Source organism: Echinops telfairi, unplaced genomic scaffold (assembly GCF_000313985.2).
Source record: "Echinops telfairi isolate 266 unplaced genomic scaffold, ASM31398v2 ScPeMD7_4225;HRSCAF=4972, whole genome shotgun sequence".
NCBI classification, from domain to species: Eukaryota; Metazoa; Chordata; class Mammalia; order Afrosoricida; family Tenrecidae; genus Echinops; species Echinops telfairi.
The window spans coordinates 12,758,561-12,769,650 of record NW_022108124.1 but is presented as its reverse complement, the minus strand read 5'-3'; positions in this window follow the sequence as shown (position 1 = coordinate 12,769,650).

Sequence of the window (11,090 nt, the reverse complement as noted above, 5' to 3'; positions counted from 1 at the left end):
GCCAGGGCCGGGGTGCAGGGAGGCCTAGGGACAGAGCCCAGACTGGAGAGAGGAAGAAAGGGCAGGGGCCCGGCCTCCAGGCTGGGTCAGGTGCAGAACAGGCTGCCGAACAGGCTGCCGGTTTTCTGAAGTGACCAACCGAGGAGTTGCCAAACCGCAGCACACACACACACACACACACACACACACACACACTGGAAACCTGGGAAAACCCCCACTTGCTGGCCCAGCCTGGGCACCTGTTAGATGGATGAACACTGAGCTTCCCTTCCGGGAACAGCTCCCTCAGGGTCCCTTTGTGCTGCCCCCCCCCACCCCCACACGCACATACACACACACACACACACACACACAAAACTAGGTAGTTGAATGCCCAGTCCTTCCAGCTCTCTCACCTGTTGTGATTGGATGAAAGGTTTGCCCCCCCTCCCCCTCCCACCTGCCCCATGGGCAACCTGTGTCTGCAAAGCCAGGGCACAGGCACCTTGGGTCACACTGGGTAGCAGACGGAAACGGTCGTCTGAGTAACAGAAGCGAGCCCGAAGCGGCTGTGTCCGCTTCCCTCCGTGGGGAGTTCTTCTGCCAGCAGCTCTGCCAGGAGATGGGGAAGGGGCAGTGGAAGCCCCTTGGGTCTGCATGCCTGTATGCATTGGTCCAGCGCTGTCGCTCTCAGGGGACTCCTGAACTCTGCACCTTGGGCTGCGTGTCAGTCATACCTCCATGTCCAAGAGTCCTGCTGGGGAGGGGGAGGCACGTCTGACCAGGCTGTGTCAGGGTCAAGTGGTGGAGAGTGGAAGTGTGGCCTCTTGCCCCCTGGCGGCTATGCAGGTAGGCCACACCAGTTTCTCTGGGAACCTATCCGTCTCCCTCCGTGCACACAGTAGGTGCCCCATACATGCCTCGGTTGCCATGACACCCATGGCACAGTTCCTCAACAAGCCTCTTTCATTTTTTAGCCCAAGAAAAATGAGTTGAAAGAAACAGGGCCAGGGAGAACCCCCACATACTGAATGCTGCCGTGGGCCTCAGGGGCACCTTTCTAGCCAGGTGCCCTGTGGGGGCATAAGCAGTCCTGAGTCTGAGCACACCCCACCCCCAGGCCCCAGGCGACTGGACCAGTTCTTCAAATGATGACCACTCATGCATGGGCCCTGTCAAGATGGACAAAGAAGACCTAGGTTTTGGGGGTGGGGTGGGGGCAGGGGATGCTCTGCAGTTTGTGGGGACCTCCGGAGTGCATGGGGAGTTTAAAATTCCCTGGGATTGGCAAGGACCCTGCCATTACAGGGACTTAAGGGGAAACTTCCAGGCCCCCATCATTACAGTAAGGAAAGGGGAACCCCTTTGGGGGAACAGGGTAGCCCTCTCCCATCTCAGCTCTCCCCACAGCTCCAGGGGAGTGGGGGCCAGTCTCAGGGACCCCAGTGTCATCCTTGCCTCCGGAACTTCAACACGGTGAGGGTGAGCGGGTGGGGTTTTCCTGACAATAGAATTAGCCTGGCTTCAGCCTGTCGGCATCGGAATAAATGAAATGCTAATAGATGTAAATGAGGGCATCCCCGGGTTCGGTGGTGGGAGGGATCTGTAGGACTTCTCTAGCTGGCTGTGATCAAGCAGGGAGAGGAATGCCCTTCAGGCAGGCAGTCCCCTTCCTCAGGACCGCTCCAGACAGGACAGGGTTAACGCCTGGGCAACCCTCAAAGGAATGGAGCCAGCAGGGAGCCAGTTAGCTGAGGCCCAGAGAGCCTGCACACACGTGCTTGTGCCAGTGTGCCTTTGATCTGGGAGCAAGGACCTGACTACCCGGTCTGCAGCCCCAGCTGCCACCCATGCTGAGCCTTTGTTCAGGGGTCCTTGCCCCAGAGAGCCCAGACTGTGCAGATAATTGCCTGGGGGGGGAGGCAAGGCCTGAAACAGGTTGTACCCTCCCCCCTTGTACCATCCCTCCACCACCCACAGCCACTGCCCCAACCCACCTCCCTCACTGTCCCTGGGACTCAGATCCCCACTTTTCAGAGGCTAGCCTATGAGACCCAGCCCAAAGCCAGGGGTGTCCTGTAAAGGCCTGGGGACTGGGGACTGGAATCCTATGGCTAGGCTGTCTAACAACCAGATAGCTCACAAGCCACAAAATGCAAGTCACTTAGGTAATGAAAGTGTTTCTAGGAGCTACCTTTGTAAAGTGTAAAAAGCAACAGATAGAATTCATTTTAATATCATTTATGTGATCGCATTTTTAGCATGCAGTGATTTAAAGATGATTAATGAAATTGTTTGTATTCTTCGTTGTACTACTCTCTGCAAAACCAAACCACACCCCTTACCCTTGAGTTTATTCCAACTCACAGCAAACCCCCCTAGCACAGACAAATGGCCCATGGCTTTCTGAGAGGGCGGGTTGACTTGAGAAACAAATCCAGGGACACTCATATATGTGTAAGAGAGAGCTTTATATCAAGAAGTGGTTATATATCGAGCAAACATCCCAGCCTAGTCCAGATCAAGCCCATAAGTCTGATACTAATCCATAAGTCCCTCTTCAGAGGGGAGCAGCCACTTGCAATGATGCCAAATACAGGAAGATCACAGGTCCGTGGGTGCAGTCTTGTGGATCCAATGCGGTGGGCGCATCTCAGGGCTCCCAGAAACTGGGGATCACTAGGGGGAAAGTGAAGGCAGAGAGAGGAGGGAGGTTCCCAGGGCCCTCCTGCAAAGGCCACGCCCACAAGGAGTTGCCACCAGGCCTGATTGACAGGCTCAGCTCCACCTCTACACTTTGATGTATCAAGTGGACATGAAATTCTGTAACTACCACAGTCATCTTTAGGGATGTGGCCTGCTGCATCTTTCTTCCATGGGGTGGCTGGCCTTTCAGTTCACAGCCCAGAGCCTCACCATTGTGCCGCAGGAACACCTTAAGCCTCCACTGAACGTGGTCTAAAGCCAAAAGCCAAAACCACACTTGTTGCCATTCAGTTGATTCCAACCGCATGGCTTCCTGGGTGATGGAGGGGAGGGGCCGCCTGGGATCTTCATGTCTGTAGTCTTTACAGGCAAGAGGCTGCAGGAGCATCGGTAGCTACATTTTGTCCTAACCCTTAGGGCAGTGAGAGAAAGATGAGGCTTTCTGTTTCCGTCAAGATTAAAAGGCTCAGAGATCCACAGGAGCAATTCTCCTTTGTCCTCCGGGGTTGCTATGAGATGGATTTGGACACTAGTGACTTAAGGGCTCCATAGCCATGTGTGGTGAGTGGCTACTGAATTGGATGTGACAGGCTTAAGAGAGAAGAACTGCTGGGGGGTGGGGGCAGGGCTTACAGCCTGGCAAACTGCTGATGGCTTGGGCACAGGCAGAGACTGGCCAGGGCTTCTGAGAGCTTTGGGCCACACGGGCACAGGCCCACCCTTCCAGCAGGGCAGCACTGGATGGAGGACCAGCCTCAGGGCTGACCAAGGCCAACTCTTGCCTTTCAAATGGGGAATACTGACAAGCTCAGTTGGGGGGTTGGGGAAGACTGACCGCAAATAAGCCAAGCCTCTTCTTCCAGCTTCTGTGCCCACAAAGGTGGGATGCCACCTCCATAGCTTTAGGCGCACGGCTGCTGGCATCATGCAGATTGACGCTTCCTCCCGAATTCCTGGTCGACCCAGCATTCCCATCTGTTAAATGGGATCACTTTCACAGGTGATCTTGAGGGAGACGCAAGGGCTGACCCACAGCCACCTTCAGCCCAGAGCCAGCCTCTGGATGAGCGCCTGGTCCTGCAGGAATTCCCTGCTGTCCAGTGGCCACCACAAGGTTAGTGAGGACACTGAGGTCCAGGTCCAGGTCAATCTGTCTCTCATTCATTCGATAGTCCACTCTGCAGGCCCTCTGGGCCCCTCGGCTGTGCCAGGGCTGTTTTGGGACCCCAAGGCACCAACCCGAGAGAGGTAGACTGACAGGCAGTGGGAGAGTCCGCCCTGGGATGAAGCAGGTACGGAGTGGACGGGGACTTGGGACTGGGAAAATCCAGCCATGCCAGGCAGGCAGGCATGGTCAGGGAAGGGCCTTCTGCACTGGATCTCTTGGGCGAATAATCATGATGCGATGATAGGGGCCTTCTCGGGGACACAAGCTTTTTATGTGCCAGACACTGTACTCGTTCATAGTAATTTGTTTCTGCTCAGCAGCCTTGTGAAATTGGTGTGGTTTCCCCACTTTACTGGGGAAACTGAGGTAGAACAATACTCATGAACTTGCCCAAGGTCTCCCCCCACCCCACCCCCATCATCACCTGATGCTGCCATCTCCCCAAGATGATGGAGGAGAGGACTCTGTGCACTTTGGGTGCCCATCATTCGGTCAATTAGCATAGCCCAACTCTGAGTGAACTTGTCAACTAGTCTCAGGAATAAAAGAGGGTGCTGGGAAAGAAGATAAAAAAAATAAAGGTCTAAATACAGGCATGTTTTTTTGTAAATATATTTATATATAATGGTAAAGAAATAGATTTGTGTACATATATTTACTTGTTAAGTGTTAAGGCAGCAGGCGGACATTGGGTCTCTACTCAAGTACTCCCTCAATGCAAGAACACGTTATTCTAATAACCTAGCACTCTGTGATGCTTACCTTCCCTGACACGATAGCTGAAGACAAAATGGGTGCATAAGCAAATGTAGTAAAGAAAGCTGAGGGTGCCCGGCTATCAAAAGATATAGTGTCTGGGGTCTTACAGGCTTGAGGATAAATAAGCGGCCTTCTAGCTGAGAAGCAACAAAGTCCACATGGAAGATGCACACCAGCCTATGTGATCACGAGGTGTCGGATGGGCTCAGGTATGAGGCATCAAAGACCAGAACAAAAAATCATACTGATGTGAATGAGGGGGAGTGTGGAGTCGAGACTCAAAGCCCATCTGTAGACAATTGGACATCCCCTTACAGAAGGGTCACAAGGCCAGTGGTGTGAGTGGCAAAACAGGGAGGGTAAAGGGAGAATGGGTAGGAAAGAGGGAACCGATTACATGGAACTGTGTGTGACCTTCTCCCTGGGGGACAGACAACTGAAAAGTGGGTGAAGGGAGATGTCGGACAGGGCAAGATATGACAAAATACCCATTTATAAACTATCAAGGGCTGATGAGGGAGGGGGGAGCGGGGAGGGAGGGGAAAAATGAGGACCTAATGTCGGGGGTTTAAGTGGAGAGAAAATGTTTTGAGAAACGATGTACAAATGCGCTTTACACAATTGATGTGTGTATGGATTGGGATAACAGTTGTATGAGCCCCTAATAAAATGTTAAAAAAAAAAAAAAAACAGAAGGGTCACAAGGAAGAGACGAGCCAGTCAAGGTGCAGTATAGCACCAATGAAACACAGAACTTTCCTCTAGTTCTTTAATGGTTCCCCACCACCCACTATCATGACCCCAATTCTGCCTTACAAATTTCTAAAGTATCAAGTGTTCATGAGGGAGGGAGGAAAAAATGAGCTGATACCAAGGGCTCCAGCAGAAAGAAAATGTTTTGAAAATGATGATGGCAACAGATGTACAAATGTGCTCGACACAGCGGACGTAGGTAAGGATTGTGATAAGAGCTGTAAGAACCCCCAATAAAATGATTTTTAAAAGTCTGAATAAGAAGGGTTTCAGACCCAAGGCTCTCCAGAATGAGAGACCCTTAGCTCTTATCTGTCTGCCTCTGGGCTCTGTGGATAGAACCCCTGGCTAGGGCCAACAGACAATCTGTTCAACTGCTGATGGAAAGGCCTAAGGGTCAAGCTTACCCCCAGCACCTCAGAAGAAAGGCCTGGCAATCCAATGGGGACCATGTGGAACATGGTGGCACGCAGGCATTCCCCAGGGGTGGGATTTGACTCACCTGCTAGAAGTGTGGGCTTTCCCGTGGTCTGTGTCCCAGTCTCCGGTGGCATCTGCCTGGCGTGGCCTCGGGGACCTGGTGCTCCTGTAAACTGGGCCCAGCTCAGAGCTGCTGGTGCCCACACCCCACCACGAGGAAGTGAGCCCGTGCTACGGGACTGAGGGGCAGGGAAGGAGGACGGCGTCGCGGGAGCTGGGTGAAAGGGGTACCTGGATGGTGGTTGCCAAACTGCAAGGTGAGGGAGTGGGCAGAGGTGAGGAAGCCTGGGAACCACTTCCACTGAGCAGAGCGTGTTGCCTGCATTAACATGCAAAGAAGCATCTTTGCATGTCGTGTTTCAGAGGCTCCGATTCCAAGGCGACCAATTGCCAAACGTGACTCAGGACCCGGAAATGTGTCTGCCTCAGGCTCAGGGCAGGGGGGGCAGGGGAACGGTGACCAGACAGGAAGGGGAGTGGGCTGGGAAGGTTCTCTCTTGGCCCCCAGAGACACTAACACCCTGGTGTGTTTCCCAGGTGCAAACCTTTCAGTGCTACCACTAGGGATGGGCTGAACACAGCTGGACCACCTGGCCACCTGGAGTCACTCCTTCCCACAACAATACTACCTGTTCAAGCACTGCAGCCAGCATTTATTGAGCACCAGCTGTGTACCAGCTGGAGGTGCGAACCATCAGGATTCTCCCAGGATGCATGTGTCCTAATGTGAATCCCCGAGTTTACAGTCCAGTGGGCCAGTGAATGGGGGGTTGGGGAGCATGCCTGCCCCTAAGGAAGGACTTTCAGGCTGTGGGGAGACCCACAGGCTGTCAGAGCCCAGCCAGGGCAGGAAGGAGTTGGGTTGCAGACAGCTTCACTGAGCAGGGGAGGGAGGTCAGTGCTCTCTGGGGCAGTCGGGGAGGGTGCCCTGGGGAAGGTGGGCGTGGTGAGGATAACGTGAGATGACCACCCTCACTGGTCCAAGCCAGGCCAGGGACAGTGGTTGTGACTGTTGGCGCATGTGTGGGAAGCAGGGATGGGGCAGTGGGGAGCCTAGGAGCCCCACATGGTGCTAGCAGGGTGGGGCCACCTATCTCAGGGCAATGGTGCTGGGCAGTCACCAGGACAGAGTGGGGGGGTGGGGGGGTGTTTGCATTGCAGGGACTGAGGCTGCTGTCCAGAGAAATTGTGTCAGGAAGGTCAGTTAGTACTGTAAATAGTAAAGAGTCACCATTGCCCCCGTGAACACAGGATCCCAAGGGACTTGAAGAGAGATGGGTTAAGTACCTGAGACTGATGAACTCGGGGTGACCTGGGGCTTGGAGGCCCAGAGCTTGGGTGAACCTGACAGGACGGACAGCGGCGAGTGGCCCACCAAGAGAGGTCAGCTAGGAGAAGCTGTCCTGCAGGAGCGGGCAGTCACCAAGTGCTGGCCTCTCAAGGGAGAGTCGTGGTGGCCCTAGAGTGCAGTCAGGTCCTGCCTCCCGGGCACATTGGAGCTGTGTGGACTGACCGCTTGCTAGGGGCTTCTTTCCTCCCTGGCCTTCCACTGCCAGAGCTGAGTGTCCCCCTGACAAGCCCAGGACCCGGCCTCCTGGGCCTCAGGGGTATGGCTGGGCTTAGCACATGCCTGTGCCCTGCCCTCCCTGGCATCCCAGGAAACCTGCAGCCGGGTCTCAATCAGGCTCTGCCACAGCAGGGTGTGGGCCCTGCACCCACCGCCACTGTTGAAGAAAGGGCAGAGCCCAAGCCAGGTGTGCAGGCAGCAGGGGGACAAGGGAGAACACGAAGCTGCCCAGCCAGCTGGAGCCGCCTGCGGGGGCCCAGAGACAAAGGCCACTCAAGCTGGGTTTACATTGGAACCTGAGGCTGCCTGGCCCCACGGGAGCAGGGCCTTCATCTGGATTCAGATTTCAAGCAGCACCCCTGGGTGGCCCACACCCCTTCCAAGCTGACAAAGGTGCCGAGGCCTGAGGGTGTGTGAGCTCAGAGTCCTTTCCTAGGACCCAGGGCCCAGGAGAAGGAGGCTGGGTGGACGGGGTGAGAAGGGCGTGGTACTGCGCAGACACCTGCCCTCTGGTCTCAGTCAGGCTCCCTCGTCCCACCCTCCCCTGGGCCTGACCCCTTGAGGTGGTTCTGCCTCTCCCACTGGGTTGCAGCAGGACTGTGTTAGTCCTGGTAGACTAGAGAAACAAATTCATAGACATTCATATGTGCGTAAGAAAGAGATTTATATCAAAGAGTAATTGTACATTAAGAAAACATCCCAGCCCAGTCCAGATCAATTCCATAAGTCCGATATTAGCTCACATGTCCGATACCAGTCTATAATTTCCTCTTCAGACCCACACAACACATGCAATGACACCAAATGCAGGAAGACCACAGGCCAGGAGTGGAAAGTCTTGTAGATACAGTGACGGTAGAAGCATCTCAGTGCTGACGTGGGTCTCCATGTGGCTCCTCCAGCTCCAGGGCTCTGGTTCCATCAGGGGTCTCTAGGTGGCTTGTCGGCAGGAAGACAAGCAGAGTGATTCTCCCGCCCCCAGGGAGGAATCCAGGAGTTCCCAGAATCCTCAGGAGAAGGCCATGCCCACACGGAGGCCTCATTGGCTATGACCTGATTGACAGGCTAGACTCCACCCCTTTGCAAGTTGACAGGAGATGATGTAAGTGCCACAAAGTCTCAGAGTGGTGAGCAGGATGGGGTCCCGAGGCCAGTCTGTCTCCTGGGACAACTGTTAGTGCTGCACCCATCCCTGCCCAGAAATGACCCAGACAACCTGGGTGAGATACAACAGGGCACCGGCCAAGCCCAAAGCTGAGACCTACACCTGTGACATGAAAAGCAATGTCAGACTTCCCACAAAAGAACTGGTCGGGGGGGAGTGCTCACTTCACCCCTCCCTCCCTTGTTTTGCAGAGGAGAACACTGGTGTTGAGGAAGGGACAGACTTATTCATTGTCCCCAGGCAAGCACCTGTGTGGGGACCAAGCTCAGTAACCTTCTACTCTGACAGCCAAAGCCCACCCCAGAAACACACTCCCCACAACAAAAATAAAATGTGGAGGATTAAAAGGGAAACCAGTTATGTTGAAATACAGCTACCAGTGCTTAGAAATGAATTTTGGATAGAGTTCTATAAGTGCTTCTTTAATCCATATACTTAATAAAAGCTAACCGTGGGTCTAAGGACTGTCATGGGTGGTGTAGGGGGTTACCCGTTGGGTTCTTAGCTGCAAGGTCTGCAGCTCAGAACCACCCAACCACTCCACAGGAGCAAGATGAGGCTCTCGGCAAGTTACAGTCCCAGAAACCCACAGGGGCAGTTCTACCCTGTCCTATGGGGAACTGTGTGTGTCAGAATAGGCTCCACAGTTGTGAGTTTAGCCCAGAGTGAGCCATGAAGGAGTTTTGACATATACTATGATTTTGAGAAAGTCATGAGAAACAGGGATAATATTTCAAAAATACTTGTAACATCCATCAAGGAATATGGAGGTACTTGCCATTTCTTTTGGTCCCGGGGATTGCTAATACCTCAGGTGTATTGTCTCCTCGCGTGTCCATGATTGAAGGAAATTCTGGGTTTCAGTTAGAAATTAATGAGAACGAGATGTAATTTTTCCCCTGGGATCTCTCTCCATCCCTACAAGGGGCCTGTTAAGAGTCCCTGAAATGCATAGAGGCGAAACTAACCTCTACCGACAGCAGTCCCGTGAAGCCCTGGGTGAGAGAGGAAAGGGGGATTAGTAACCGGAGGGGACCCCTAGACCCAGTGACTACCCAGTGCTCTCAAATCGACTCCGCCTCCAGGCAGCCCGTGTGTGTCAACGTGGACGTGTGCTCCCTCAAATTGGTGGTGGATTTTTCAAAAGGAGGTCAGCAGGCCTTTCTTCCTTCACGTGCCCCTGAGGGGGCCCAAGGCTCACCTTTCTGTTAGCAGCCAAGTGCGTGAACCCAGGGAGGCCTCAGAACAACCTGTTCCTGACCTGGGTACTGGTTCAGGTTGAGACAATCCGCCTCACCTAGACACTCAGAATACGGGGCCTTAACCTGCATAATGAATTGACCTGTGTGTGTGTGTGTGTGTGTGTGTGTGTGTGAGAGAGAGAGAGAGAGAGATTTGAGTAAAAGTTCACAGAGATACTGGTTCTACACGATTTTTTTCCCAAAAGGACAGTTTGACTACATCAGAGGCATAAAAGTCCACACAAGGGTGAACACACACAGAAACGCACTGCCGGGGTGTCGCAGCGAGCCCGGCAGGTCCCTGAGTGTACCGGTAGCCACAGAGCCCTGTAGCCCTGCCAGCCTAGGCCCACAGATGGATACGGTGAGATGGGTGCACTGTTTTTAGGAGACAATCCCAAGTAAGAGGAGGCTTCCTGATTGGCAGACCCAGTCCTTGCTCGTGGGGGAGAGGGTGGCCCTGTCATCCTGGCTTTTTAAAATGTTTCTTTTTTTTAAAATAAAACGAATAGTGACTTTATTGCTTTTGTAAAAAATAAAATAAAAGACCGCAAACTCACCGTAAGGAATTCCAAGTGAGGCAGAGAAAGTTCGAAGCAACCCAGGCTTCTGCCAGCTAGGAAGGGGAAGCTAACCACTGAGGGACGCTGGGTAACGGATGCCTCTCTCTGTTCCCTCTGGGAGGGAGGCAGCCAGGAAAGTGCTTTGGGAGCAGGAATCCACTCCTTCGCCTGCTCTTCTCCACAAAGATGCTCCTCTCTGACTTGGCTTGAAGGAAACCGAGGAAAGATGCTGACGATGGCAGTGGCATGTAGGGAAGTGCTGGTCTTGGGACCTCCCTGGCCCACAGCCCGCACAGGTCCCAGACTACTCCCCGCCCCCGCCCCCACCTTCAGGGACCAAAGGTACCTCTGAGGCCTGGCTGTGTTGTTTGCTCGTTGTTTACCTGTCGCTTGGCCAGGTGCCGACTGCAGGGCACTCCACAGTGCTCCGAACTCTTGCGGGGTTGTGCGTGGGGTGGGGGTGGGGTGGCACCAGCACCCCACCGGGGTCATGGTGACATGTGTCTCAGGACGGAGGTCAAGACAAGGCCGGCCCTCGGCTGGTGCAGAGAGACTGTCCTGCCTGGCACAGAGCTCCAACAGGTGTCCAGCCTGCCTTCTTGAGCTGGTGCCCGGACGTTCCCGGTTTGATGTGGTCATTCGTGGCGTCAGCTCCCGGCTGGTGTCACAGGCACTGCCTGTTGGAGCCACATCCGGTGCTGGAGGGACA